Here is a 26,819-nt window from a genome sequence, read left to right on the forward strand (position 1 = left end):
ACATTTTCGAACTTTTGTGGGGGAGGTACCGGAAGGAGTGGACCGATATAGCCCATCTTCGAACTTAAACTAAGTTTGGGCAAAATATGACGAAAGCCGAACCGAATCGGTTCATCCGTTCGAGAGTTATCGTGCGCACCAGCCAGCCAGACAGACGGACAGACAGACGGACGGACATTGCTCAATCGACTCCAAATTGTCTGAAACACATTTCGTCCAAACATACTTGGGGTCTAAAATCAATATTTCGATGAGGCACATTTTGCCCGTATGAAAGTGTATATACCCTCGTTAGCATAAATGCTGAGGGTATAAATATCAGCTACATTTATTGTTTAATGAGGCTAAAACCTTGAAAATACCGAAAATCGGGCGATACCGTTCTATTGGAGCTATATCAAAACGTGGACCTATGTACATAATTTCTATCAGAAAAGTTTTTTGTTTCCATTGGGAACCCTCAATGCAAAATTTCGGAATATTTGGGCGTGAAACATATGTAAAATCTTCAAAATTCAGAAAATCGGTAGGTATCGTTATATGGGGTCTATATCAAAACGTGGACCTATGTCCATAATTTTTATCGGAAAAGTTTTTTGTAAAGTGAAAACCCGGCATCTCAAAATTCAACCAATTTAGTTGATAAGTTTAGCTAAAATATTCAAAATACCGAAACATTAAGAAGTACCGTTGCATTGGGACTATCCCAAAACGTGGACCGACCTTCCCAATTTTTTGCTCTCGACATTGTCAGTGAACTATAAGTATTTATACCAAAATTCATCTGCCAACGCCAACTCTTTTTATATTTGGCCACCGTTTATTTGAACTCGCGACATAGTGCAGCGTTTTTTTTGAGGTTATGCGCCATTATCTCGGGAACTATGGACTTGCCCTCGAGAAAAATTACAATGACGTAACGGGGGCCGCACGAACATCCTGTTACAAAAAATTTCATAACGATTCGTGAGGTGTCACTAAACTGCACTTATTTCAAATTTTGTGTGGGAGGTACATGAAGGAGTGGACCGATATAATCCATATTCGAACCTGATGTATGCCTAGAGTTAGTATTATGCAAAGTTTTGTTCAATTCGGTTACTCTCTTCGAGAGTTATCGTGCGCACAAATTTTGCGAGAATTTTTGAACATTTGTGGGGGAGGTACCTGAAGGAGTGGACCTATATGGCCCATCTTCGAACTTAAATCAAATCCAGACAAAATATTTCGATACCCAAGATTTGAACCGAATCGATTGATCCGTTCGAGAGTTATCATGCGCACCAGCCAGCCAGACAGACAGACGGACGGACATTGCTAGATCTACTCAAAATTGTCTGAAACTGATATCGTACAAACATACTTAGGGTCTAAAACCATTATTTCGATGAGGCACATTTTTGGTCGTATCAAAGTGTATATACCCTCATTAGCCTAAAGGCTGAGAAAATAAAAACCATCGACTCCAAATTGCCTGAAACGGATTTCATCCAAATGGATTAACCAATTCGGTTCAAAATGTGGCTGTCGTAATATTTTGTCTAAACTTAGTTTAAGTTCGAAGATGGGTTATATCGGTCCATTCCTTCCGGTACCTCCCCCACAAAAGTTCGAAAATATTCGGAAAATTTGTGCACACGATAACTCTTGGAGGGAGTAACCATTCTATGTGCATCGTGAAATTTCTACCAGATTTAGATGAGGTTTCAATATGAACTCAATCGGTCCACTCCTTCTGTTACCACCCACACAAAATTTCGGATAAGTTCACTCTCGAATCACTTTGATTTTTGTTGAAACAACTTGCATTTGCTGCCTACATTACGACGGCACAAGTTTTTTCAGGAGCAAGTCCATACATCTTGAAAAACAGCCCGAAAGGTAGTGGCTGGAGAGCGCGATAACTCTCGAACTTATCAATCGATTTGGTCCAAAATTTGGCCCTCTTCATATTTTCTCCAAATTTTTTTCAGTTCGAAGATGGGCAATACCGGTCCACAACTTCCAGTACTTCACGCCAATATTTAAAACATGTCACTAAAATGGCATGCACGATATCTCATGAACGGGACAACCAATTTGGTCCAAACTTTGGATATCCTAATATTTATTTCCAATTTGGACTCAATCGATTCACTTCTTCGGGTACCTCTCACACGAATTTTCGGAAAAAGTTTAGTTTAGGGCCTGTAATCGAATCACTTTGATTTTTGTTATAACAACTTGTATTCACTGCCCACCATACGATGGTACAAGTTTTATTAGGAGCTAGTCCATACTTCCTGAGAAAATAGCCAAAAAGTGGCAAAAACAAACCCCTATGACACCGTGTGTATTGGTTGGATCAACCGATTTGTACCAATATTTGGCCTTCGTAATATTTTGTTTAAACATAGTTTAAGTTCGAAGATAAGCCCTATCGGTCCACACCTTCAGGTACCGCCTCCACCAATGTTCAAAAATGTTCGGAAAAATTGTGCACACAATAACTCTTAAAGGGATTGACCGATTTGGTCCATACTTTACACATCCAAATATATCTATCAGATATAGATAAGGTTCGAATATGGACTGTATTTGTCCACTCCTTCGGGTACCTATCACACAAAATTTCGAATTTCACTTTAAGACCTGCTTCCGAATCGCTTTGATTTTGTTGGAGCAACTTACATTTTTTTAGGGTCAAGTCTTGAGAAAACTGCCCGAAAGGTGCAAAACCCCGATGGCACCATATGTAGTGGTTGGAGAGCACGATAACTCTCGAACTGATCAACCGGTCCAAAAGTTATACGATGACCCACTGAAATCACTAGTGGACACGATATCTATCGAAAATACATGACTCCCAAACTAAGATCCACTTCGATAATGGACTATGCGGTCCATTCCTTTACCTACCTCCTCCTAATCTACATTTTTGTTGGCAAGTTCAAATGTCCAAAAAGTGTTTCAATTCATGGGATGGGGGAATATCTCTGTCGGCAAAGCCGACTGATACTTTTTTACTTGTGTTTTAATTATTATTTTTTTTATTTTTTTAAAAACAGTATCGATATCAGTGTAGCTAAGATAGGCAATCAGTCTCCACTGCAAAATTACTCCTGATGGTCTAGAATTCCTTTCCTGTGGGCTTGTGTTTTTTACTTCCTCCTTTAAAGGTCATACAGATTTCTAGATACATTATTAAAGGTCTGCATATATGTAAATATGCAATACAATTTATCGAGTTTTGATTTTTAATATTATATTTCAAAATTAATTTCAAACAGGGTATTTCTCTGCTAACAAAATTTTACTGCATGGTCCTATCAACCATTATCACATCACATATGAACGCGCATGTGTGTGTGTGTGTGCTAAACAAAAACCTTAAGTAACGAATTTTAAACAAATCATACCCTTTGAACCTGTTGCGCATTGTTTGTTTACAAAAAACAAACACAAAGGTTTGGGGTAAAATAACAACAATTATGGAAAATCCTAATTGTTGTTCGTTTCGTCGGTGGTATTGGTGGTGGCGATGGCGATGATGTTGATGAAGATGACGACCATTTAGGCGTCGTTAATGATGAATATGAAATACCTAATGGACAGAGCGGGAATTTCAGCGTTTTAATTTGTTTAGGCAATACTCGTAGGCAAATATTGGTATTACAAGTGATGCGATGGTGATGGTGTCTAGCCAGAGAACCCATTCACTTGCCACTATTTTTCCCATTCCCTTGGTGGTTGGTTAAATTATGGGTTTGGGATTTTCAATTTGTTATTTTCTTTATTTATTCAAATATTTGTTAAAGGTTTAGTTAGGGACATGATAGTTAAGGGATTTCTTCATTTTCTTCTTCTTTCTCCACTAGGTAAAAAGCAAAGACTGCCCATTCGAAATTGAATGGCAAATATTATTTTAAGAGAAGAAAGGTTTAAAATACATACACCTTATGTTGAAGCCGCTATTTTAAGTTGATAAAAAAGAAATCACACAAAATCATCATCAGAAAAAAATGAACTGAAATAAATAAGAAAAGTCAGAACAACCTCTTTAAGAAGTTTTTTGGTATTCCCAAAAACTGATTTCTTGGAAAATATGTCTCTCAATTGATGTTCGGACAGAAGTGAAATTTTCATCCAACCACAAAATCAATTATTAACGGCATCGAAGGTTTTTGTTTTTTGTTTCTCTTCGTTTCCTTTTTGTATATACCATTATGCATATTCAAGGATACCATTGAGGACAATAAAACGTAACGAAATGTGTGCAAACATTCATCCTTATTTGTTGCCTTTGTTTGTGGAAGCGTAAAAAATCAATTTACTTACAACAAACAACGACATCCATAGACAAATACCAGCCAGCAATGATGTCCAGACATGTGGTTTTATATCCTTAGAACGTCGTTTTCTATTGTGGTATTAGTAACAGACCGCAAAATTGCAATTCACCGCATTGGTTGTGTGGTGGAAACAATTGCAACCATTACAAATTTCAATTTAGTTTAGTGTGTGTGGGAATGAGGTGGCAAAGGGTAGTAAGTTGGAATAGGTAAGTCGGATAATTTCAACAATAATGTTTAACATTTAAGAGTTACGATTTGAACATAATTTGCATAAGGTGCTTGTTGTCTAAGTCTTTTGTTTTCAGATGTCTTATAAAACAGGTATACGTACAATTGAAAAACATATTTTCTTTCAATGAAAATATTCCCACATAATAGTACCGATTCGGTACAAAATTTGGCATTCATAATGTTTTGTCCTAACTTAGATAAATTTCGAAGATAGGTCATATCGGTACACTCCTTCGGGTATGGCATCCCCAAAAGTTTGAAACTTTTCACTGAAATAGTGCGCACCATAACTCTTGAAGGCAGTAACCGATATGGTCCTTATTTGTATTTTTACCACAGATCAGAAAAAAGAAAAAATCGTAAAAACTGAAGCTTTTGTTCATTTAAGGGCAAACACAATTTAAACAAGTAACAAGTAAAAAAGTATCAGTCGGCTTTGCCGACACAGATATACCCTCAGCCAATGTGAATCAAAACATTCATCTACTGACCGATCGGCACACTTGTTGAACTTTTGTGGGGGAGGCAACATAAAGAGACGATCGATATCGGCCAGTTAAACTAAATTTGGACAAAATATTAGGAGATCCAACGTTTGGATAAATTTGATTGCCCCGTTCAAGAGATATCGTTCATACCATTTTAGTGACATTTTTTACATATTGGAGAAAAGTGCAGGAAGTTGATGCCAATCTTCGAACTGAAACAAAGTTTGGACACCTTTTGGACTGTTTTCTCAAGAAGTATGGACTTGCCCCTGAAAAAGCATTTCCGTCGTAACTGAGGCATCGAATGCTTCAACAGAAATCAAAGTGAATCGAGAGCAGGTCTTAAAGTGAATTTATCCAAAATTTTGTGTGGGAGGTACCCGAATGAGTGGAAAAATATAGTCCATATTCAAACCTGATATACATATGGTAGATGTATTAGGATGTGTAAAGTATGGACCAAATCGGTCACTCTCTGCAATAATTATAGTGCGAACAATTTTTCCGAACATTTTTGAAAGTTTGTGTGAGAGGTACCTGAAGATGTGGACCGATATGGCTTATCCTCGAACTTATACTAAGTTTGGACAAAATATTACGAAGGACAAATTTTAAACCGAGTCTGCAGATCCGTGCAAGAGTTATCTTGCGTTCCAATTACTAAACACGGAGTCATAGGACGTTTTTTTGCACTTTTCGGGCTATTTGCTCAGGAAGTATGGACTTGCCTCAGATGAAACTTGTACCGTCGTATGGGGTGCGGTGAATACAAGTTGTTACAACAAAAATCAAAGCGATTCGAGAGCAGGCCCTAAACTGAACTTTTCCGAACTTTTGTGTGGGAGGTACCCGAAGAAGTGGATGGATTGAGTCCATATTGGAACCTCATCTAAGTCTGGTAGAAATTTACGATGTGCAAAGTATGGGCCAAATCGGTTACTCTCTTCGAACTTTTGTGGGGGAGGTACCAGAAGGAGTGGACCGATATAACCCATCTTCGAACTTAAACTAAGTTTGGACAAAATATAATATAATAATTGTTCCACAAACAACTCAGGCGGGACAGGGGAGACTTCTCTCATATCAATGAGTGCACCCCGATTCATATTAGCTCAATGATATGGGACCTACTGTTTATCGCTGAGTCCGAACGGCGTGTCTAAGATACCACTTGTAGAGAAGTTGTACAAGGCTGAAATACTCAGAAAATGTCGCCAACATTACAGAGGGGTGTTTTGCCACCGTTGAGAAGTGTTTGATGTTGACTGGCCGGGGAATCGAACCCACGACCTTCAGCGTGCAAGGCGGGTGTGCATACCATTGCACCACGATGGACAAAATATTACGAAAGCCAAATTTTGAACCGAATCGGTTGATCCGTTCGAGAGTTATCGTGCGCTCCAGCCAGCCAGCCAGACAGACAGATGGACGGTCAGTGCAAATTCCACTTCAAATTGTCTGAAACGGATTTCGTCCAAACAGTCGACTTCGCCGCCAGAGATATACCCTCAACCTCCGACGTACGTACGATGTACAACGTTTGGACCAAATCGGTTTCTCCCTTCGATGGTTAGTTTGTGCCGGAAGGCTTTTTTGTAGCTTTTGGGTCATTATCTCAAGAAGTAAGGACTTGTACCTTAATAAATATGTACCATCTTAATGGGGAAATCAAATGCAAGTTGTTACAAAAAAAAAAATTGGACCGATTCGACTGATCCGTTCGGGAGTTATCGTGCGCTCCAGCCACTACACATGGTGCCAGAGGGGTTTTTTTAAACCTTTCAGACTATTTTCTCAGAGAGTATGGACATTCACATGAAACAAGTGCAAAGGTATCAGTCGGCTTTGCCGACAGAGATATACCCTCAGCCTCTGTATATTGAAACTATTTTTCCCAAAAAAGTATGTATTTAGTGGGTTTTAAAAATTTTGGGCGTTTGAACCGACAAAAATGTTGATTAGGATTAAGGATCAAAAGTTTTGCGGAGGAGATACTAAAAAGAATGGAACTCCAGCCACTAGATATGGTGTCATAGGGGGTTATTACACCCTTCGGGCTGTTTGCTGAAGAAGTATGGACTTTTTTTTTTTTTTTAGTAGGTATTTCATTTATTTCAATTTGATTGTTTACATAGTTAAGTTGCCCCGCGCCACGATGTGGCATTTTGGGGCGAGTTGGCAAATAATTAATCAATTTCCATATTATTTACTGAGATTTAGGTACATATGTATTTTAATTTACATAAAATATGTAATTATATCAAAATTACAATAGAAGCATTTCTATATTACTTAAAAGGTGCGATTTTATGGTTGTTTTAAAATTTGATATTCTATCAATATTTTTAATTGCCAAAGGTAGGCGATTGTACTCAGTACAGCCAATGTATTCTATCCGTTGTTTCGTCGTTTCAAGCCTACAACGCTTTACAGTTAAATTCATATTGTTTCTGGTGTCGAAAGTAGACTGATTCCTCGAAAAGTCAATGCATGTATGATTCATTTGCCGTATAGATTTAAACATGTACATATAAAGCTGTAATTTCCATAATCCATGTATTGGTAGGATATCTTTGCAAACATCTTTGTATAAAGACAACGTTGAATAATGCATCGGAAGACCAAACACAATTTTAAGAGCCTTGTTCTGAGTCCGCTGTAGGCTTAGTAGTTCCACAGATTTCCTGTAACCATAAATGAGAGGCAAATAGTTGAAGTGACTGTGAATTAGGCTTTTATATATTAATATCTTTGTTTTTAGATCGAATTTGTGTTTGAATTTATAAAGAATTCCAAGAGCTGGTGCTACTTTTCTTTGCAGATATTTGGTATGTGTATTCCAGTTCAAATTAGATTGGAGATGAACTCCTAAATAGCATAAGGATTCTTGTTCAAAAACATTTACTCCTCCTATTGACACGCAAAATGGATTATCGCTCCTTGTGTGATATGGTCTGAAACGAATTAACTTGGTTTTATCTGAGTTAAGTACCAGTTTATTCAACCGCATATATTCACAAATAAGATCCGCGTCATGTTCCACTTGGCCTTTCAAAATAATTTCATGCTGGTACGGATACAATAGACAAATGTCATCAGCATACATTACCATTTTGCCATAAAGATTTAGTTTGTAAATATCATTGACATACAGTAAAAATAAAAGTGGACCGAGAACACTTCCTTGCGGAACTCCATACTTAACATTGCCTACATCGCTTTTGCAATCATGTATTTGAACAAACTGCTTTCTGTCACAAAGATAGCTCTCTAATAATTTCAGTGAACTGCCAATTATTCCATAGTACTCTAGCTTTATCAACAATATATCATGATCTACGAGATCAAAAGCTTTTGATAAGTCGTAAAAAATGCCTGCAACTCCACCATTACCTCTGTCCAAACCATCACACACTTCGTTCACCATGTATACGATAGCTTCCTGAGTTCCAGAGCCTCTTCGAAAACCAAATTGTTGAGTTGATAATTGACCTGTTTCTTCCAAGTAATTATATAACTGTTTATGTAGAACTTTCTCCAATATTTTGTCCATTACTGGTAGAAGCGCAATGGGCCTGTATTTTTCTACGTTAAAGACTTTGCTTTCCTTCGGAATCGGAATAATTTTTGAAAATTTGAAGACTTTTGGGTAAACAGATGTTATTATAATGTCATTGATGAAATATGTAATCTTTTCCACAACAACATCTACACATTTTTTCAGAGATTTCACAGATATTCCATCATAACCAGGACTTTTGTTATTTCCCATACTTGCAATTATATCTACGACCACATCATTTTCTACATTGGAAAAACTGAACGTTTCCTGACATTGAACCAATGTTCCAAGTTTGTCACATGTATCATCTGGGTATGTCGTAATATATCTCCTCATTTCCGTAGGAACTTTAAGAAAATAATTGTTGAATGTATCGCATTTGAGTTTGTCGTTTGCAATTACAAATCCACGTTCATCTTTTAATACTACTTCTGATTTCACAGATCTCCCCAAATGCTTATTTAAAAATTCCCAACTTTTCTTGGGGTTGTTTTGTAAATTCTGAAGCTGGTTTTTATAAAAACTATTCATGCAAATCTTATTTGCCTTTTTTATAACTTTACTTAAGTGTTTTAGCATGTTTTCTATTTCGGGACAATTCCTCTTCTTTCTTCTTTTAGATAGTAACTTTGCTTTGAAATCCATAAGAGCCTGTAAATTTTGATTGACCCATGGAGTTATATTTTGCTTTGTTGACTTTAAAATTTGCTTTTTAATAGTTGCCTCCTTAATGCAAGCAGAGAAAATATTGACAAACTCCTCTAAATCAACAGGTGTATTTCCTGTTTGTTGTAGTTCTTCAGTTCTATATATTATTTTTTCTCTTAAAAGATTGTAGTCGCATTGATAGACGAATTTATTAGCATTATTCGTTTGGTTGAAACTGGTAATTAATTTGCAGGAAATCATATTATGATCGCTTAAGTCACATTCAATGGAGTCCACAAGCAGTATTTTTGGTATATTACTAAATATGTTATCAATAGAAGTGCCACTGGAGGGGCGACTCACTAACGACTGACAATTTGTATAATCAAAGTGACACAAAATGTTTCGAAGAATCTCCGATGAGTTTTGATTGCCGAAATCAACATTGGAATCTCCCGCAATGATATGTGGGTTTTTACCATTTTCATGTAAATTATTTTCTATGAAATCTAAAAATGCATTCAAATCACACTTTGGTGATCTGTAGAAAGTAGTAAGTTTAATTGGTTTCCCTTTTATCTTTACGTTGTTCAGCATTATGCGTATACTTTCAATATAATTATGACTTTCGACTTTTTCCACTTCATACTGAAGATCTGTATGTATGAAGAACGATGTACCACCATGACCGTCACTTCGACAACTATGAACTGCACTGTATCCGGGAATATTATATATACTGGTTATATTAAGATTAAACCAAGTCTCCTGCACTGCGATCACACTGGGCAAAACATCAAAGTTTGTAATTAAGGACTTAAACTTGTTAAATTTTTCTACCGAAGAAATGCTTCTTATGTTTACAGAAAGTATGTTAAAAGTTGTAAAGTTAAGTTTTCTTACATATTCATTAAAATCTTCAATTTTGTGAAAATAATTTGACTGCATAATATATATATAAAAAAATATTCACTTAAAACAATAACTAAAGTTTGTTTATTTATGAAGGTGATAAAAATCTATTTTGAAAACCATCATCCGAGCCATCCGAATCATCCACTGTAATTAGTTTTTTGTTCTCTTTTCCATTATGGCCTGTTGTTGCTAACAATAAAAACTTGTTTACATCTTCTTCATTTTTCAAAAATAACGGCTTAGAGTCCATATCCCTTTTGGCAAAAATTTTACCACCGTATGTATACACTGCATGATAACCAACATTTTTAAGGGTTCTGGCATATTTTAATAGCTCCATTGATTCTTGGGTAAGAAAATCATTCACATATATATTCTTGGTATCCTGAGTTTCCTTGAATTTCCATTTTGCACTCATTAGTTTTCCTTTAGCGGTTTTTGAATTAAATTTTACTACGATGCTCTGGCTCTTCTTGTTTAAGTCTTTTTTCTTCAGAAAGTATGCTTCTTCAATACTATTCTCTTCTATAGTTACGCCAATTTTTTTAGAAACATTAATAACAGTTTCTGCAGCACTTAGATTGTCAGCAAAAACACCATTTAACACACAGTCATTTTTAATTTGTTGTTCATTCAAAATTTTTAAATTTCCTTTTATATTTATTAGTTCTTGTTTCAAATGCCTGCCCCTGAAAAAAATTTACCATCGTAAATGAGGCAGCAAATGCAAGTTGCTTCAACACAAATCAAAGTGATTCGATATCAGGTCTTAAAATGAACTTTTGTGTGGGAGGTACCGGATGGAGTGGACAAATATAGTCCATATTTGAACCTGATCTATATCTGGTAGATATATTAGGATGTGTAAAGTATGGACCACTTCGGCCACTCCCTTCAAGAGTTACTGTACGAACAATTTTTCCAAACATTTTTGAACTTTTGTGTGTGAGGTACCTGAAGGAGTGGACCGATATGACTTATCTTCGAACTTAAACTATGTTTGGACAAAATATTACTAAGGCCAAATTTTGGACCGAATCGGCAGGTCCCTTCGAGAGTTATCTTGCGCTCCAACCACTACACACAGGGGCTTTTTGCATCTTTCAGGCTATTTTCTCAGGAAGTATGGACTTGCCCCTGATGAAATTTTTACCGTCGTATGGAGGGCAGTTAATACAAGTTGTTGCAGCAAAAGTCGAAGCGATTCGAGAGCAGGTTCTAATCTGAACTTATCCGAAATTTTGTGTGGGAGGTACCCGAAGGAGTGGACCGATTGAGTCCATATTCGAACCTCATCTAAGTGTGGTAGAAATTTCACGATGTGGAAAGTATGGATCAAATTGGTTACTCTCTTCAAGAGTTATCGTGCGCACAAATTTTCCGAACATTTTCGAACTTTTGTGGGGGAGGTACCGGAAGGAGTAGACCGATATAGCCCATCCCAAATATTACCAAAGCCAAATTTTTTACCGAATCGGTTGATCCATTCGAGAGTTATCGTGCGCACCAGCCAGACAGACAGACGGATGGACATTGCTAAATCGACTCCAAATTGTCTGAAACACATTTCGTCCAAACATACTTGGGGTCTAAAACCATTATTTCGATGAGGCACATATTGCCCTTATGAAAGTGTGTATACCCTTTCTAGCCTAAAGGCTGAGGGTATAAAAACGTGTACTGTCATAATGGAGGCAGACCTTAAACTGCACTCTTCACAAATTTTGTGTGGGAAGTACTCGAGGCATATAGTCCATATTCGAACCTGATATATTTCCCATTGTTACTCCTTTCAAAAATTATCGTGCGCACAATTTTTCAGAACATTTTCAAACTTTTGTTTTTTTAAAACTGTTTTTAGGAAGTATGGACTTGTCCCTGATTAAACTTATACCGTCGTAATGGAGGCGGCAAATACAAGTTGATACAACAATCGAAAAGAGAATTAATTAAATATCACTATAAATGGCCTTCGCCTTAATAAGGCAAAAATAAAAAATAATTTCAGCATGAGCCAGGCTGGGATTCGCACCTGGGTCTCCGACAACTGAGTGGCAAGGTTGCCGGCGTCTTAGCGTTCTAAGCCACCATCAACTTGTCAAAACTTTAGTAGACAATAACTGATGATCAAATCAAAAATAAAATCTTCTGATATAGAAGAGCAATTACTAATGAGGTAGGAATAAAACTTACCATAGTATTTGTGAACATTGAAAAATGAGATTACCAAGCAGGACTATAGGAAAAGTTTGGAGTTTCAATTAACTGACATAATTTCGCATATGCATTTATCTAATGAAGTGCGATATATATACTAGTTTCCAAGCTTTGCCTTCGTCTGCCACAACAACAACATCCTAATACACCTGAAGATCGGCTTTACCACCCGTGAAACGTAGTGTAATGGTTGGATGCGTGGGACTTCGGTAGACTCCTAATTTTTCAATGTATCTCTAAAGGCCTAACAGCTCAACTCGAAAAAATAATTAATTAAATATCACCATCCATATTGGAATCTTATCTATGTCTGGTAGAAATTTGATTATGTGCAAAGAATTTACCAAATTAGTTACTCAGACGCACAAAGTCATAACACAGGAACCATCCGAATTTCATACATTGTTATAAATTTTACGAAATGTAACGAAATACAGAAAGATACGAGTTTTTTTTAGAAAGGAACGGGTAAAACTGAGAAAGGACAATAAAAGCGTGGCAATATCGTTATCTTGAGAAATATCGATATCTTGGTTCAAAATTATGAACCAACATCACCAAACAAAGATATAAAAAAAATTACATCATAACTCAGAAACTTCAGCTATGGGATAATATATTCAAAGATATAAGTAAACAACTTTCTTGAATATACGAACTGTCTATGAATGGTCATGGTAGAACAAGAAAAGGTAACAGTAATACCCAGCTGACTGAACTGGATATACATTTTTTGAAGAACAGATTTATTCATCAGAAAAAAAATTATTTCCCATAAAGACTTCTTCATACTCTATGTAAAGAAAGTAATGATGAAGTAAAGCCAATGGGGGAATAGTGCAGACTTAAGCAATCATATGATTGAATCTTCAACTATAACAAAACAAACATTAAAGAATGATTCCTAGAATGTGCAAATGTTCTAGAAAGTTGTTTGCTGAGATCTTAGGTACACTTTTGGTGTTGATTGTATCCTTAATTTTTGGGACCAGAATTGAAGAAAAAAGTATAAAGGTAAGGTCACATTAGGCAAATATTTGCTCAAAAGTGACAAATATTTGTTTGCCACAATTTGACCAGCAAATATTTTTCAAAGGCAAAAAAGAAAACAGCTGATTTTGGGAAAACAAAACTATTTGGAAGCAAACAAAAATTTAACCAAATTGCTTTTAATGTGAACACCGTTCTGCAAATATTTTCCTCCTTTTTTGACAAACATTTATTTGGTCTTACAATTTGTTTGTAAGCGCAAACAAGAGCAAACATCTGCTGAAACACATTGTTGTCACATATTAAAAAGGGGCATATGACCATAAAATGACGAAATTTCTTGTAAATATATAATACGAAGTCAATAATTAGTGAATAAAGAAATAAATAAATGGGAGGTGAGGGATTTAAAAAACCAAAAATGTTTTACAATCGATGAATCCGAGTTTCACCCATTCAGAATTCGCCAACTGCTAACATATTCTATATAGTATGATTGAAAATCTATATCCATAAGGTCGACCATAAAAATTAATTTACGTGGAAGCTGTGTTGGCATCAATGTAGAAAAATAGCTAAAAATGGGTTGAAGCCAACAAGTTTTTTTATGCTCGCTTCTGATTTCTGGCTTAACCTTACATTTTATAGACATATGCTCAAAGAATACTTCATGGGCAATGTGATACTAGTGTATCATTTTTCGATATTTTGAAGCCGGAATTTCGGGGTTTTTCAAAAAAACCTATTTTTTGAGTTTAAAATTTACAAGTGTTATTCAATTTCCTTTGTACCCCACGTGAATTTAGTTTTTTACGCGACGGATCTAATGAGACCTTCCGCGATCGAATCCATCGACTAAAACCGCGGATATAGATACCTTGAAAATACGAAAATCGGCAAAAATGTATTTTGACGAATCGGTGTATTAAACCGCGATTTTCTTTAACATTTCTTATATAAATGGAATCCTTTATACGCGATTTTACCAAAAATAGAATGTGGAGGCACATCCGCGGTTCGTGAAGAATCTGTTTGAAATAGGTGTATATAGACATATTTTTGATGGGTGCTACTGAAACCGGATGCGCATCAAAAATGGTGGGTTTTAGAAAAACGCAAAATCTCAGAAATTATAAGACGTATTGGCATACATTACAATAGTAATTGTGACGTAATTATTGGTAGTGGTTATAATTGTACTGCTACGCGGATTTAGTTTTGTTATTTATACATCCAATACTGTCTCGAAAACAACAACCGACGTTTTAATCCCGATTATCTGTCAACTTTAATAAATCAGTACAAAAAATCTTCTTTCTTTTAAAAATATTACCGTGGTAAGCTGTAAAAAGCTGCGGTAAAATGTCAATTTTTTCGAAAAATTTTGAAGAAGCCAAACAAAGTGCCGCATATTGAATTTGACACTGTTTTTCATTTGGTTATTATTGTTATACATGGATTTTTATTTATACGCCCAATATTATCTTCACAAACTTCACCAACTAATTTTACAAAAAGCGCGATTTTTTTATAAAAAAATTTAATTTTCATAAGGCAATACAAAAAAACTTCGTTTTCTATGTTTAAAAACATTATCTTGATAACCTGTATATTATTTTCATTAATAGAAAACGTTTTCATGGTAAACTGTCTTCACCCTTTTGGTTGAAATACTACGTTGACAACATTTAAATACTAATATGAATTCATAATAAACAAAATTGAAAGCTGTTTATAAAAATAATTTTCCAAGGCACAATGTGCCATAATTCACATACATTCGCAACAATACACAAATGAACTCATTCCGACAAGGCACTCAGTGCCAAACATGTGGTCTTTGATTTGCTTTCTCCACAACAAACAATAAACACAACGCCATTTTTATTATTTCTCTCTTTTTTTCTCTCTCTATTTTTCTCGGCCAAATAATTTTATATTTGCTGGCAGTTTGCTCAAACAATTTCTGGGTGAAAATATCTCTTCAAATGTGAACACACGGCAAACATGTTTGCCCATTTCGTTATTTGTCACTGTTTGAACAAACAAAATGTGTCAAATATTTGCCTGTAATGTGAACACAAATAAAATTTTGTATGAAATTCACATTTGTTTGGGCAAATATGGGAAAACGAATTTGTACCAAATATTTGCCTAATGTGACCTTACCTTAACAGTCGAATATTTTCAAATTTGTTTTGCTATTTTCACCTTTAAGAAACTTTCGTAAACAGTTCGTATGTCCCAGAAAGTTGTTAACTTATTTTTATCTTTGCTTCATAATTGTGGTTCTTTGTTTTCATGGTTTTTTTTGAACGGTTTAGTATCTATGGAGCGGGAACCGAGAAAAGAGGATAAAAATCGAAATTGTTTTGCTATTTTGGCCCTTAACAACCATTTCTACAGAGGTCGTATGTTCTAGAAAGTTGTTTATTGAGATCTATGGTATATTTTTGGAATTGGTTGTGCGCTTTAATTATGATCGGTTTGATATCTGTGGACCATAATGCGAGAAAAAATTATAACGGAAATTGGACCTTGACGAATTTGACCTTGAAGATGAAGTAGAATGGATTTTATGTGTTCACAATTACACTGTGCAACATTTTTAAGGCAATCTTGTGCAAACAATTCGAACTGAAGATTTTTTGAAAGTACAGACCCAAACGACAAAAAACCCTAGTTGGGTTTTGTTGTGTCAGATCCAGCTCGGATTTTATGGCCCCATCTAAACATGGTTAAATATTGAGTTTTTAAAGAAATTTGGGGCTATATCTCCGAAACCAATGCAAATCTTCTTCTGACCTCTGAAGCAAATTTGTAGATAAGGACAAGAATAAAATATATGGAAAAATAATGAACTCGAAAAACTACATTTATTGCCTCAAATTTTAAAATATATCTAAAAATTCCATTATTTGTATACATTTCGCACCATATCTCCAAAACTGTTAATTTTTTCTTAATGTTTCTTTTGGAAACGCTGGAACGTAATACACAACTCTTCAGAACATGCTATTGTTGTAAAATGCCTCTATCACGTTGTTTTCACTGTATTTTTCGACGACGATTTACTAAATATGTCAATAATGTAGTGAAATCCGAGATGTGAGAATAATCTTTTGGTGTGAACTGTGTTTGAAATAGGTGTTGTAAAAGATATGATACCAAATACCGCTGAAACAACATGAAATAAGCATTTTAGAGTTTCAGAATGTTCTGAAGAATTGATGACAACATTATTTGGATGATTTTTGCGAAAGGCGAAAGGCTACTTGGTTCAGCTCCTAATAGTTTAGCTGATACCGACCAGAAATCCAGAAATTATGTAAAATTTTCTATATTTTATCGATTTTGATACCCTAGATGAAGTTTTTATTATGTAGTCTGTTCAACAGATAACTTCTACTAGCTTAGGGCTACAATATTGCTAAAGACAGCGATGGTACTCTTGGTGGTCCGATTTTGAAGGGCGCGATGAATAAAAAGGGAATGAATCCCAAAATAATAGGCCCTTCTAAAATATACTATGTCGGCCCATTCCTACAGGTACCTACTCTGCAAAAGTTCAAGAATCTTGTACTTCAATGCAATTCAAATTTAATAGAAAACAAGTAAGAAAAGTCTATAGTCGGACGGAGCCGACCATGGGATACCCTATACCACTATCCCTGGACAATCGCTCTCCACGGAACTTATTTTCAATGATTGTGAAAATTTAATTATCAAATATCACAGATGTGATGTATAATACTTATGACCAAAACCAAAAAGTTATCTAGCATGACAAAGACATTTTTGTAGCAGGAAAGGAAAATTTAGTTCACACAAACTAAAATGTAATGAAACCCACTTATGTAGTACTACTACTTCCGTTGTTTAACCGCTACGTTATTGAATTTTTTACCAATTTCACACAAAAGTTTCAGTCCATTTAACCCGCTAAGTATTCTCTGATCTTCACGTTGGTTTGTACGCTTCTTCTTCATCATAAACACAAACTTTGTTCAAAATTTTGCGGGTTATTATTTTGACCTACAGAGCAGCTACAAAATTGGTTAAAATTTTGTTTTTGGTTCATTTCATCCCCTGAACATTTCACGATCATCAGCAAAAACTAATCATTTCTATTCTGGCCCGAACCCAACCTCCTTAAAAATTCGTTACAATCGGTCAATAATTGCGGCCTTAAGTTTGTTTACAATTTTTAATGGACGGACACATATCGCTAAATCTCTTTATCTCGTCGAGTTATGAATTTTGGCATACCAAATATGGGGTCTAGGATGAATATTTCGTGTTGTTACATAAACTTTTGGAGAGACAATATGTAGCATGGGATAAAAATGTGGTTCTCTACACAGAACCCATTATATATTAGGCAGTAGGCCCGTTATCTAGCAAACACTTTATTGCAATTTACATCAGAGGATAAGTCAGTAGTTTTTTCCCATATGTAGGCTACTTTGCGAAATATATACATATGTCCTCAAGGATTTAAAATATCGACCAAAAATAAAATTTTTATATTTCTTACAAAAGTAATGGTCCATTTCACCCACTAAAGAATATCAGATCATCATTCAAAATTGTAGGCATCTTTTTCGACCTATACTCTTACCCGGTGCAAAATTTCGTGACTGTTGATGTATAATTGCGACTTCTAGCGAGTTTATTATTACACTACAAACAAATAACGGAATATATTAGGGTGTAACTCTGTTATCTGATCATGCACACCAACATAATTGGCATCAATTGAAAGGTCAAGCGTTCCACTTTCAAGTATATCTCACTTGTCCGGAATGTCACTTCCAGGAATTAAGATATAAGCTGTATATTTAAAATTTTCACAATTTTCACACAAAAGTTTTGGTCCATTTAACCCTCTAAATATTATCCGATCGCAATCTCAAATTGCAAGCTTCTCCTTTGTGATATAATCTTACCTTATTTAAAATTACGCGTTGATCGGACTATTATTGAGACCTACAGAGCCGCTAGAAAATTGGATAAATATTATGTTTTTGGTCCATTTCACCCGCTAAATATTTCACGATCATCACCAATAAGAATAGGGATCTATTCTGATCTGAACCCGACCTCCATACAAAATTTCGTGATGATCGGTCCATAATTGCGGCCTGGAGCGTGTTTACAATTTATAATGGACAGACGGACGGACGGACGGACGGACGGACGGACACACATCTCAAAATCGCTTTATCTCGTCGAGATATGAAGATTGGTATACCACATTGGGCGTCTCCGACGAATATTTCGCGGTGTTACATGAATTTTTACCAAAACAAACTTATAATACCCTTTTCCACATTGTGGTATAGGGTATAAAAATGAAAGTGTATGTATATTCGGAACGTCCACATTCATTACAATTCTTTGCACCAAGTCCTTGGTTTTTTGTTGTTGTAGCCCCACAGGTAATGTTTGTATCGATGCTTGGAGTCAGAAAAGCGTCCACATTCTGTCCTAGGTAGAGGGCAGCTTCGAATGGCTGTGTCCATTGTGGTTCTGGTGTCAGATTAGTTGGGTCTGTAGGACGTTGATAGACCACATTGAGGAAATGTGTCCGGAGATTGGGGTTAAGGAGGGAGATGTAATTGTTAAATAAATTCGTAATAAAACTAAACAACGTTTATTTTTAGTTGATAGGGGAGGGTGTAAGTTAAATTGAAACAAGTAAGAAAAGTCTATAGTCGGACGGAGCCGACCATTTGATACCCTATACCACTATCCCTGGACAATCGCTCTCCACGGAACTTCTTTTCAATGATTGTGAAAATTTAATTATCAAATATCAGAGATGTAATGTGTAATACTTATGACCAAAACCAAAAAGTTATCTAGCATGACAAAGACATTTTTGTAGCAGGAAAGGAAAATTTAGTTCACACTAACATTGGTTTGTACGCTTCTTCTTCATCATAAACTCAAACTTTGTTTAAAATTTTCCGGGTTATTATTTTGACTTACAGAGCCGCTACAAAATTGGTTAACATTTTGTTTTTGGTCTATTTCATCCCCTGAACATTTCACGATCATCACCAAAAACTAATCATTTCTATTCTGGCCCGAACCCAACCTCCTTAAAAAATTCGTTACAATCGGTCCATAATTGCGGCCTTAAGCTTGTTTACAATTTTTAACGGACGGACACACATCGCTAAATCGCTTTATCTCGTCGAGATATGAATTTTGGCATACCAAATAAGGGGTCTAGGTCGAATATTTCGTGGTGTTACATAAACTTTTGGAGAGACAATATGTAGCATGGGGCGGTAGGCCCGTTATCTAGCAAACACTTTATTGCAATTTACATCAGAGGAAAGGTCAGTAATTTTTTCCATATGTAGGCTACTTTGCGAAATAAATATGTCCTCAAGGAATTAAAATATCGACCAAAAATAAAATTTTTATATTTTTCATATAAAAGTAATGGTCCATTTCACCCGCTAAAGAATATCAGATCATCATTCAAAATTGTAGGCATCTTTTTCGACCTATACTCTTACCCGGTGGAAAATTTCGTGACTATTGATGTATAATTGCGACTTCTAGCGAGTTTATTATTACACTACAAACAAATAACGGAATATATTAGGCTGTAACTCTGTTATCTGATCATGTACACCAACATAATTGGCATCAATTGAACGGTCAAGCGTTCCACTTTCAAGTATATCTCACTTGTCCGGAATGTCACTTCCAGGAGTTAAGATATAAGCTGTATATTAAAAATTTTCACAATTTTCACACAAAAGTTTTGGTCCATTTAACCCTCTAAATATTATCCGATCGACATCTCAAATTGCAAGCTTCTCCTTTGTGATATACTCTTACCTTATTTAAAATTACGCGTTGATCGGACTATTATTGAGACCTACAGAGCCGCTAGAAAATTGGATAAATATTATTTCACCCGGTAAATATTTCACGATCATCACCAATAAGAACAGGGATCTATTCTGATCTGAACCCGACCTCCATACAAAATTTCGTGACGATCGGTCCATAATTGCGGCCTGGAGCGTGTTACAATTTATAATGGACAGACGGACGGACGGACTGACGGACGGACACACATCTCAAAATCGCTTTATCTCGTCGAGATATGAAGATTGGTATACCACATTGGGGGTCTCCGACGAATATTTCGCGGTGTTACATGAATTTTTACCAAAACAAACTTATAATACCCTTTTCCACATTGTGGTATAGGGTATAAAAATTATTTGGGGTCTGGAGGTACATAGTTATATAGTAATAAATTTTCAAAAATTATAATTTTTCTTACGTTTTTTAGTGTAATATAATTTTGTTGAATAAGGCGTAACTACAAAAGTTCTCTAATGTCCAGCCCAATTTTTGTTTTACTGGTTAATTTGGACCAGAGCTCCGATTTGCTCGCGAGTGAAAAGTTTGATTTGCTCGTTTTCACTCGCGAGTAAAAAGTACTCGAAGAGTACGAGTCTTATAAGAAAAAATGTATTTATTTTTTACCGTTTGTATGTTCGTGTGTGTGTGTTAGCCAACTGTTTTTGATGTTGTTGTGGACTGAAGGTAGAAAGGGCAAGTTGTTCGGAGGTTCGGAGGAGGGTGGTTGTAAGTCCGGAGGATGGTGGAAGGAGGTTCGGATTAGGGCGGTCGGAAGTTCGGAGGTAGTAGTTTCGGAGGAGGGTGGTCGGAGGTTCGGAAGTTTCGAGGAGTGTGATCGGAGGTTCAGAGGATGGTGGTCGAAGGTTCGAAGGAGGGTGGTCGGAGGTTCAGAGGAGGTTGTTCCGAAGTTCGGAAGATGGTGGTCGGAGGCTGTTCGGAACTCCAAACTCCATCCTCTGAACTTCCAACCAACCTCCTCCGAACTTCGGAAAACCCTCCTCTGGACCTCCGACCACCCTGCTCCGAACTTCGGAACAACCTCCTCTGGACCTCCGACCACCCTATTCCGAACTTTGGAACAATACCTCCTCTGGACCTCCGAACAACTTGCTCTTTCCATATTCAGTCCATAGGAACATCAACACCTGTTCGCTACTACACACGCAGTAACACACAAACGGCAAAAAAATATTTTTTTACTTGATTTTACTCCTCGAGCAAACTGGTACTCTAACACTTTTCACTCGCAAACACTTTTCACTCGCGAGTAAAAACGAGAAAGTCTGAAATATGCTTCGCGAGTGACGAGTAAAAATAGAGTATACTCGATTTATTTTTACTACTCGCGCGAGTACTCCCGTTCGAACTCGCTCGAATTTCACTCGCGAGTAGAATTCGAGCGAGTATTTCGGTCTGAAATAATAGCATAAATCCCCAAAATACCTAAAATCTGGCGGTATAGTTATATGGGAACTATATCAAAACGTAGAACTATGTTCACAATTTTTGGTGAAGATGATGGACAAAATCCTCAAAATACCAAAACGAAGACCTAAGTGCACAATTTTTGGTGGAGAATGTTTGTGTCCTCAAATACCAAATTACACCTAATTTGATCGGAAAATTTAGCTTTAAACCCCCAAAATATTGAAAATTGGGAGGTACCTAAAAAGGGGCCTATACCCAAACGGGGACTTATGTCTACAATTTTTGGTGGAAACGTTTATTGACCACTAGAAACTCTAAGTACCAAACTACAACTAATTTGGAAGGAAAGAATGACTTAAACCTCAAAATACCGAATATCAGGAGGTGCCGTTATATAGGGGCTATACCAAAATAGTAGCCGATGTTGTTCATATTTAGTCCAATATTACCCACGGACACAGACTGAGTTTGTGCAAAATTTCAGAAATATATCTCCATTCGTTTCCAAGTTATTAATTTCGCGCCGATAGATCGGTGATTTCGACCACTGTGGGGCGCTTCAAAAAAATTGTCAAAATTTTAACACAGTAAACTCTTGCAGGTTCTATAACAGAGAACAATTTCCAAAAACGTCTCACAAGATAGACATCTATATATGTTGGAATAATTTCTTACCTACCGTAGTCCTGAAGAATTTTACCTCGTGGCACGCATTACACATAACCGAATATATTTTACGAGTGACCTGTTTTGAGCAGGATATACAAACATAGTTCACAGAACTTGGGTCGCTTTCAATATCACCAGCGCATAGGAGTTTCTTCTATGTTGCTGGCTTCCTGTCTAGACAGGTACTAATGTTTTGACCTCATTTTGGATAGGTGAAGTATGTACATGCAATTGATATCAGGGATTTGACACCACCGCCTCGGTGTCAGCTCTATCACTTATACAACGGCCTGAAAAGTTGTCTCTTCACAATCTGTATTTTTACCACATTTCCTTGTTCGTCACTACAAAATGATGTGCCTTCTTCCTGAATTTTTTACAATTTCAGTTTTCCAGTTCTTTGGTTCTACTATGGATTTCTTGGTCGATATCTCCAAGTACGGATTTTGAGGTTGTTTGCATGTGTCAGAATAAGGAGTGTTTTCATAGAACAGTTGAGCCAAGGTTTTTTTTATTGTGATGCGGCTTTCCGATGTCCAACTTGCGTGAATGTCTTCCACATATCACATCGTGATCAATTTTGTTTGTTGTATTTTGATCGGATGGTAACCATATGACCTTTTGCTTCTGCGAAATCTATCAACTTCGTTCCGATGTCGGATATATCACTGCAGAGCCTGAATTTACCAACAGTTTGGTCAAAGGCAAAAAAAAAAATTGGACTTGTCCATATTTAAGCCCACCAACTTCTCTGGGTAATACAATCTGAAATAAAATCTATAATCATTATTTCAAGGTGTTACAATCATTTGGTCCTAAACAAACATTGCCCGGTCTCCCCACTTCGGTGTCGGCAAACCCCAAACGATCATCTGTTGATTAACCCATTACCTCCTATCCAGTGGTCAATATTGGTTTATTTATCCATTAGCAAACACCGTAGACTGAAATGTGTTAAAATTTACTTAAAAAATTATGCATCTAAGCTGATGCTGGTTGACACCACGCTGATGAAGGTATAATTGAGTCGAAGACGAGCTCATCACATTGTAAGACAATTTTAAAAGGCTTTAGCCACGTCTTTACATTACTTAGTTGTTGTTTTTCGAGTAAATATTTAATTACACTTAACTCTTTTTTTGAGCAGATACCTCAGAAGTTGAAAGAGATTATTGGATATAAGCAGGCAGCTATAGAAAGATATGTAAATGGGAAAAATATAGCACCGATTTGGCTTTGTTTGTTGTAGTGTCAAGAATGAATTTCCCAAAGAGAGAAGGAGAGAGAATGAAGACTTAATGCCGCCGCCGAAGCGCGTACGAGTGCGTAAAATAAACAAAACGTTAATGAAAATACTTCGACATGCACCAACCCATCGGTGTATGCCGCCACCAATGAGGGTAAATGCACAGAATAATGTGTTTGCTTGACTTGGCATTCGAGCATAACGTTGTTAACAATGTTAAGACAAATGCATTATGCCAAGATAATGAGGCGATCGACTGATGAGGTTGCTTACCCAAAATAACAAAAAAAAAGCGGAAAGGTTTTCTGGTCAAGAAGCTTTAGTGTTGATCTAAAGTAAATATCATTAAGATTACCTTATTTTGTGAGAAAAGAAAGGAAAACAAATTGAAAAAATCTGAAATGGTTTGTACAAAGCGTTAACCCTTTAAGAAGTTATAATTTTCCTACCCAGCAAAAATTTGGAAGCCACTTGTAAGCAAGCTACCTTCTTCCGCCTCCTACGAGGATATCCTATTCTATAGAAGTTTCCTATGGAGATATTCTATTCTATAGAAGCCTCCTACGGAGATCTTCTATTCTAGAGAAGCCTCCTAAGGAGATCTTCTATTCTATAGAAGCCTTCTACGGAGGTCTTCTATTCTAAAGAAGCCTTCTACGGAGGTCTTCTATTCTATATAAGCCTCCTACGGAGGTCTTATATTCTATAGAAGCCTCCTACGGTGGTCTTCTATTCTATAGAAGCCTCCTACGGTGGTCTTCTATTCTATAGAAGCCTCCTACGGAGGTCTTATATTCTAAAGAAGCCTCCTAAGGAGATCTTCTATTATATAGAAGCCTTCTACGGAGGTCTTCTATTCTAAAGAAGCCTTCTACGGAGGTCTTCTATTCTATAGAAGCCTCCTACGGAGGTCTTATATTCTATAGAAGACTCCTACGGTAGTCTTCTATTCTATAGAAGCCTCCTACGGTGGCCTTCTATTCTATAGAAGCCTCCTACGGAGGTCTTCTATTCTAAAGAAGACTCCTACGGAGGTCTTCTCTTCTATAGAAGCCTCCTACGGAGGTCTTCTATTCTATAGAAGCCTCCTACGGTGGTCTTCTATTCTATAGAAGCCTCCTACGGTGGTCTTCTATTCTTTAGAAGCCTCCTACGGAGGTCTTCTATTCTAAAGAAGCCTTCTACGGAGGTCTTATATTCTATAGAAGACTCCTACGGTGGTCTTCTATTCTATAGAAGCCTCCTACGGTGGCCTTCTATTCTATAGAAGCCTCCTACGGAGTTCTTCTATTCTAGAGAAGCCTCCTACGAAGATCTTCTATTCTATAGAAGCCTCTTACGGAGGTTTTCAGTTCTATAGAAACCTTCGTCGGTGGTATTTCATTCTATAGAAGCCACCTACGGAGTTCTTCTATTCTATAGATGCCTCCTACGGAGATCTTCTATTCTATAGAAGCCTCCTACGGAGTTCTTCTATTCTATAGAAGCCTCCTACGGAGTTCTTCTATTATAAAGAAGCCTTCTACCGAGGTTTTCTATTCTATAGAAGCCTTCTACGGAGGTCTTCTATTCTATAGAAGCCTCCGACGGAGGTCTTCTATTCTTTAGAAGCCTCCTACGGAGGTCTTCTATTCTAAAGAAGCCTTCTACGGAGGTATTCTATTCTATAGAAGCCTCCTACGAAAGTCTTGTATTCTATAGAACCATCCTACGGAGGTCTTATATTCTAAAGAAGCCTCCTACGGAGGTCTTCTATTCTAAAGAAGCCTTCTACGGAGGTCTTATATTCTATAGAAGCCTTCTACGGAGGTCTTCTATTCTATAGAAGCCTTCTACGGAGGTCTTCTATTCTATAGAAGCCTCCTACGGAGGTCTTCTATTCTATAGAAGCCTCCTACGGAGGTCTTATATTCTATAGAAGCCTCCTACGGTGGTCTTCTATTCTTTAGAAGCCTCCTACGGAGGTCTTCTATTCTAAAGGAGCCTTCTACGGAGGTCTTCTATTCTATAGAAGCCTCCTACGGAGATCTTCTATTCTATAGAAGCCTTCTACGGAGGTCTTCTATTCTATAGAAGCCTTCTACGGAGGTCTTCTATTCTATAGAAGCCTCCTACGGAGGTCTTCTATTCTATAGAAGCCTACTACGGAGGTCTTCTATTCTATAGAAGCCTACTACGGAGGTCTTCTATTCTATAGAAGCCTCCTACGGAGGTCTTATATTCTATAGAAGCCTCCTACGGTGGTCTTCTATTCTTTAGAAGCCTCCTACGGAGGTCTTCTATTCTAAAGAAGCCTTCTACGGAGGTCTTCTATTCTATAGAAGCCTCTTACGGAGGTTTTCAGTTCTATAGAAACCGTCGTCGGTGGTATTTCATTCTATAGAAGCCTCGTACGGAGGTCTTCTGTTTTATAGAAGCCTCCTACGGAGATCTTCTATTCTATAGAAGCCTCTTACGGAGGTTTTCAGTTCTATAGAAACCTTCGTCGGTGGTATTTCATTCTATAAAGCCTCCTACGGAGTTCTTATATTCTATAGAAGCCTCCTACGGATGTATTCTATTCTATAGAAGCCTCCTACGAAAGTCTTGTATTCTATAGAACCATCCTACGGAGGTCTTCTATTTTATAGAAGCCTCCTACGAAGGCCTTTTATTCTGTATAATCCTCTTACGTAGAACTTCTTTGTTCTTTGTTCCTGCGAAGGCCTATTATTGTACAGAAACCTCCTACGGACACCTTCTATTTGATAAAATCCTTCTAGGTATGCCTTCCTATTTTCCACGACACTCTATTTCCCTAAACCTTGATTAGTTTTCGCTCAGTGTATCTTTTTCTCTTTTTTGGTATATCTGTTGGTTATGTTGTTTTGACATGTTTAGGTTTGCGCCTGTCAAATTAAACGAATTGATGATACGACACCCAAAGAGTTTCTCATGGCAAACCATAGAGCCACAGACGAGCCACATCTTGGTTGGCACAAAACCTGAAATGCATACTAGCCGCTAAGGCAGTCTGGGTATATGGTGGTGGCATGTATGGCATGGTGAGAAGATTTTTGTTAGCATCAGTAGTTCGCTGGTGAGGTAGTAGTTATGGGGCTCTTAAGCCTGACAACTCAGAGCCAAATAAAACCAGAAATGCATGCAGCAGGGAAGATGACACAAATTCCAATGAAGAAACAACCGACAACAGC

Source organism: Musca autumnalis, unplaced genomic scaffold, assembly GCF_047663935.1.
Source record: "Musca autumnalis isolate F117 unplaced genomic scaffold, ASM4766393v1 scaffold_1, whole genome shotgun sequence".
In the NCBI taxonomy this organism is placed as follows: domain Eukaryota; kingdom Metazoa; phylum Arthropoda; class Insecta; order Diptera; family Muscidae; genus Musca; species Musca autumnalis.